The sequence below is a fragment of the Somniosus microcephalus genome, chromosome 13, assembly GCF_052327205.1.
Source record: "Somniosus microcephalus isolate GS21.2 chromosome 13, FLI_Smic_1.0, whole genome shotgun sequence".
NCBI classification, from domain to species: domain Eukaryota; kingdom Metazoa; phylum Chordata; class Chondrichthyes; order Squaliformes; family Somniosidae; genus Somniosus; species Somniosus microcephalus.
This window is the reverse complement of record NC_140999.1, coordinates 42,600,128-42,606,127: the sequence shown is the minus strand read 5'-3', so window position 1 is coordinate 42,606,127 and position 6,000 is coordinate 42,600,128. Positions and strand designations below refer to the sequence as shown.

Below are 6,000 nucleotides of genomic sequence, written 5' to 3'. Positions count from 1 at the left end.
AGTATTTGTAGGGAAATGGTGTTAGGGAAATTGATGGGATTGAAGGCCGATAAATCCCCAGGGCCTGATAATCTACATCCTAGGGTACTTAAGGAAGTGGCCCTAGAAATAGTAGATGCATTGCTGATCATCTTCCAACATTCGATGGAATCTGGAACAGTACCCATGGATTGGAGGGTAGCTAATGTTACCCCACTATTCAAAAAAGGCGGTAGAGAGAAAACGGGGAATTACAGACCGGTAAGCCTGACATCGGTAGTGGGGAAAATGCTAGAGTCCATTATAAAAGATGTAATAGCAGAGCACTTGGAAAACAGTGACAGGATCGGACAAAGTCAACATGGATTCACAAAAGATAAATCATGCTTGACTAATCTACTGGAATTTTTTGAGGATGTAACTGGTAAAATAGATAAGGGAGAACCAGTGGATGTGGTGTATCTGGACTTTCAGGAGGCCTTCGATAAGGTCTCGCATAAGAGATTAGCATGTAAAGTTAAGGCACATGGGATTGGGGGCAAGGTATTGACTTGGATAGAGAACTGGTTGGCATACAGAAAGCAAAGAGTTGGAATAAATGGGTCATTTTCCGAGTGGCAGGCAGTGACTAGTGGGGTACCGCAGGGATCGGTCCTTGGACCCCAGCTATTCACAATGGCCCAGAAATTCGGGTCGGGGGCTTCCCGCGGGTGCAAGCCCCCAACCTGCACTTACCTTGCGCGCCGGCAGTTGAGCTATAGGGCCCCGTGGAATTCCGCTCCGGGGCCTGGCCCAGCTGCTGGTGCGCTGTGCTTGCATGTCCCAGGGGCGTAGTTAGTGCGATGCGTCCCCTGGGATCACGTGGGCCATGGGCAGCCAATCGATGCAGGGAAAAGTCCATTCATAAGTAGCGACAGGAAGACCTGTCAAAACTTAAATACTACGGGTCCCAAAGTAGTAGTAAACCTTCAAATAAATTTTTAAAAATCATCACACTTTTTAAATAAACTATAAATTACATTAAATAACTATTTTAAACAATAATTTAAACTTTTGAAAAAATAATTTTATAAAAAAACGGGGCTAAAAATAAACTTACCTTGCTTTACAGTATTTAAAAATAATAAACCTGTGGAAAAAATGTTTTAATTTTAATTAATTGACCACTGACCTTTTAAAATGCAGGCCTTACGCCTAGTTTTTACATTTCTAAAATCTAAAGACTTACTCTCATGGAAAAACCTGTAAAAAAAACGTAAGTTCAAAGCGCACGCGCAGATTCCCACGCGCACGCGTTCGACCTCTGAACCCCTTCGTTCAGAGGAACGGAAGTGCCGGTTTCCCGCGCATGCGCAGTGCATGCAAGAAACTGGCACTTCCATCGGGTCCACGCGTGAGTACCCGTGCGTACTCATGCGTTGGGACCCGAATTTCTGGGCCAATATATATTAATGATCTAGACAACGGAACTAGATCTACTATCTCCAAATTTGCAGATGACACAAAGTTGGGTGGCCATGTGTGCTGTGAGGAGGATGTCGGGAAACTCCAGGATGATTTGGACATGTTGGGTGATGGGGCAGAAACATGGCAGATGCAATATAATGTGGATAAATGTGAGTTTGTCCACTTTGGTGGCAAAAACAGGAAGGCAGATTATTATCTAAATGGCAATAGATTGGGAGAAGGGGAAGTGCAACGAGACCTGGGTGTCCTTGTGCACCAGTCGCTGAAGGTAAGCATGCAGGTGCAGCAGGCGGTTAAGAAGGCAAATGGTATGTTGGTCTTCATAGCAAGAAGGTTTGAGTACAGGAGCAAGGATGTCTTGCTGCAGTTGTACAGGGCCTTGGTGAGACCACATCTTGAGTATTGTGTGCAGTTTTGGTCGCCTTATCTGAGGAAGGATGTTCTTGCCATGGAAGGAGTTCAGCGAAGATTCACCAGGCTGATACCTGGGATGGCAGGAATGACGTATGAGGAGAGATTGGGTCGATTGGGCTTGTACTCGCTGGAGTTTAGAAGAATGAGAGGTGATCTCATTGAAACTTATAAAATTCTGACAGGACTGGACAGACTAGATGCAGGAAGGATGTTCCCGATGGTCAGGGAGTCCAGAACCAGGGGACACAGTCTAAGGATAAAAGGTAGGCCATTTAGGACAGAAATGAGGAGGAATTTCTTCACCCAAAGAGTGGTGAACTTGTGGAACTCTCTACCACAGAAGGCGGTGGAGGCCAGTTCATTAAATATATTCAAGAAGGAGTTGGATATATTTCTTAAGGCTAAAGGGATCAAGGGGTATGGGGAGAAAGCAGGGACCGGGTACTGAATTTGGATGATCAATGGCGGAGCAGGCTTGATGGGCTGAATGGCCTACTCCTGCTCCTATCTTCTATGTTTCTATGTTTCTATGTAGGACATTAATAAACTTGCAGAATGGGCAAATAATTGGCAAATTAAGTTCAACACAGATAAATGTGAGGTATTACATTTTGGTAGGAAGAATAGGGAGGTCACTTATCACTTGGAGGGTGCGAGTCTAGGTGGGGTAGAGGAGCAAGGGGATCTCGGAGTACAAATACACAAATCACTAAAAGTTTCACCACAGGTTAGCAAGGCCATAAAAAAGCAAACCAAGCACTAGTGTTTATTTCTAGAGGGATAGAATTGAAAAGTAGGGAAGTTATGCTAAACCTGTATTGAACCTTGGTTAGACCGCACCTAGAGTACTGTGTACAGTTCTGGTCACCATATTATAAAAAGGATATAGAGGCACTGATATAGGGGCACTGCAGAGGGTGCAGAGAAGATTTACCAGGATGATACCAGAAATGCGAGTGTATAGATATCAGGAAAGGACGAATAGGCTGGGTCTATTTTCTCTTGAAAATGAAGGCTGAGGGGTGACCTGATAGAGGTCTTTAAAATTATGACAGGTTTTGATGGAGTGGATACAGAGAGAACGTTTCCACTTGTGGGGAAGAGCATAACTAGAGGCCATCAATATAAGATAGTCACCAAGAAATGCAATAGGGAATTCAGAAGAAACTTCTTTACACAGAGAGTGGTGAGAATTTTTAAAAAATGTTTATTCGTTTTATCGGATGTGGGCGTCGCTGGCAAGGCCAGCATTTATTGCCCATCCCTAATTGCCCTTGAGAAGGTGGTGGGGAGCCGCCTTCTTGAACCACTGCAGTCCAAGTGGTGAAGGTACTTCCACAGTGCTGTTAGGGAGGGAGTTCCAGGATTTTGACCCAGCGGCGATGAAGGATCAGCAATATACTTCTAAGTCAGGATGTTGTGTGACTTGGAGGGGAACTTGGAGGTGGTGGTGTTCCCATGCGCCTGCTGCCCTTGTCCTTCTAGGTGGAGGAGGTCGCAGGTTTGGGAGGTGCTGCCGAAGAAGCCTTGGCGAGTTGCTGCAATGCATCTTGTAGATGGTACACACTGCAACCATGGTATGCCGATGGTGGAGGGAGTGAATGTTTAAGGTGGTGGATGGGGTGCCAATCAAGCGGGCTGCTTTGTCCTGGTGTCGAGCTTCTTGAGTGTTGTTGGAGCTGCACTCATCCAGGCAAGTGGAGAGTATTCCATCACACTCCTTACTTGTGCCTTGTAGATGGTGGAAAGGCTTTGGGAAGTCAGGAGGTGAGACACTCGCTGCGGAATACCTAGCCTCTGACCTGTTCTTGTTGCCACAGTATTTATGTGGCTGGTCCAGTAAAGTTTCTGGTCAATGGTGACCCCCAGGATGTTGATGGTGGGGGGGGGTTCGGTGATGGTAATATCGTTGAATGTCAAGGGGAGGTGGTTAGACTCTCGCTTGTTGGAGACAGTCATTGCCTGGCACTTCTGTGGTGTGAATGTTACCTGCCACTTATCAGCCCAAGTCTGAACATCATCCAGGTCTTGTTGCATGCGGACATGGACTGCTTCATTATCTGAGGAGATTTAGATGAGAAAAGACGGGAGCAGGCTCGAGTGGAGTATAAACGCCGACATGGACTGGTTTGGCCGAATGGTCTGTTTCTGTTCCTATGTAATCCTATGTAAAGTCTCTGGAGTGGGACTCCAACTGGTGAATATCTGACTCGAAGGTCATAGAGCTGAGTCAAGCTGAGAACATAAGAAATAGGAGCCGGAGTAGGCCATTTGGCCCCTCGAGCCTGCTCTGCCATTTAATGAGATCATGGTTGATCTGATCTTGGGCTCAGCTCCATTTCCCTGCCAGCTCCCCATAACCCATGTGAAGAGGTTTTGGAAGAGAATTAGAAAGAGCAGGAATACTAAGGTCAAAATATTAAAAAAATATATTGTACATATTTGAATAATTTGCTCTTTCACCAGCCCCATGGATTTTGGGACTGAACCCTCCACTGTCTTGATAGAAACGGATTGCCCCCCACGACAGCTCCTGCTGTCCAATCAGAGGTCGGCCCGAGTGTTGCAATGCCGGGCCAATGCCGGTTATTGACGGGTTCAACAGCCAATGGAGATGCGAGGCTGGGTGGGCGGGGCGCCGGGCCTGAGCCAATGGGAGTGCGGCGGGTGGACGGGACTCGGGGTGGTGCGAGAGGCAGCGGCTGGAGAGAGGAGGCAAAGATCAGCGAGAGAGACATCAAGAACAGGGCAGCATGGAGCCAGGGATAGCCGCATGCTGAAAAAAAAGGTACAAATGGCGTGCTTGACAACAGTCTAAAAAGGTTTAAAGTGAAGCTACTTATAAATAATTTACAGGAGATGCAGGAAGGGCTGGGGAGCGATACTGTCAGGCTCCAGCTTGCTTCAGATATTGTTGCATTAGATTTTATTACAGCCGCATGTAACTGGAGGGGATTTGCCCTTGTGCTTCAGGTTCTTTATACATTAGATTTATTAGCCACTTATACTTAATTTGTTGCTTCTTGTCAAAGTGTTCATTTTTGATATAACTCAAGTAATATGAGGCAATATTGCTTACACAGTGTTGCATTTCCTTGTTATTAAACTCTAATTATTTACAAGAAAATGTGTAATTTTAAATGTTGCATTTACTTGTTAACATTTTTAAGTTACAATTTTACCTATTAAGTGTTTTTGGTGTTGAATTTACTTGTTAATTTAAATAATATATATTAGTGTATATTATATATATTATATATATCTATCTGTCCCAAGTGTCAATTAATTTTAACTTGTATATCTTTTAAGTTTCTTATTGAACATATTACTCTATATAATACCTTTTTGTTATAATTTGTTTTTTTTTAGAATCTTTCTATGTAAAATTTGCTGGTTCTGTTATTTTAGCTATTGTCTGTTACAATCAAGTTTAAATTGTAATGTTTAAATCAGTGGTAAGGGTCTGGTGTATAGCATCCATGTTGCTGTCAGCAAGCAAATGGGCATGTATAGACCAGAATGTCCCAGCTTTGATCCTCGGTTTTCCTGGAGTTAGCTGATACTAGCTGGGAGAGCAGTTGGGGCACTACAATTGCCTTCAGTGCCCCTGGGATAAAATCTGATCAGGAACAAGCACTGCTCCTGACAGTTATTCAGTGACCTTTGCTGGAAAGTGCCCGCCTACGGATGTCACATAAAGACCTGGTTAGGTTTGGCTGTGATGTTTTTCCATGCTCCCTGTCTGGGCTTGCACGTGCGGACGGCCAGTTGGGTGAGATACTAGATGACCCTTGTTCCTCAAGAAGAGTCGGTACCTTCTGGAGAGGAGAGTAGCAAATAAGTAGAAAAAAGGGCCGAGACTAACTGTCACTGACTGAGAAGTGGCTCCTGTCGTGATTTTGTGTCTGCAACATGCACTCGCAAAAATAAACCAAACTAAGATTCACCAAAAGTAGATATTTTATCCCATTATTGCCACCTGTGGGGGTGGCTGACTTTCTCTTTCAGCTGGATGGCAGAATGATGTAACTCATTGACTTAGCTGTAAGACCAGCAGCCCCATTTAAGGTGGGTCAAATCACTGGATGTGTTTCTGAGGGTGTGACTGGTTGTGCTAGATTGAGTGAGTGCGGGTGCAGT

The 6,000-nt window shown here is 44.8% G+C and overlaps 1 protein-coding gene across 6 annotated transcripts in view; it reads left to right on the top strand.

The window, feature by feature from the left end:
• Nucleotides 1–4,524: 4,524 nt before the first annotated feature.
• Nucleotides 4,525–6,000, top strand: part of LOC147108271 (phospholipid-transporting ATPase ABCA1-like) — a 177,662-nt gene continuing 176,186 nt past the window's right edge. For 4 of the 6 annotated variants that reach the window (XM_086004827.1, XM_086004831.1, XM_086004826.1 and 1 more), the window contains exon 1: nucleotides 4,525–4,648. The gene's annotated coding sequence lies outside the window, so the exon portion shown is untranslated. Of the gene's footprint in view, nucleotides 4,649–5,868; nucleotides 5,929–6,000 lie in introns of all 6 variants that reach the window. The other 2 variants (XM_086004830.1, XM_086004829.1) reach the window with 1 other exon arrangement.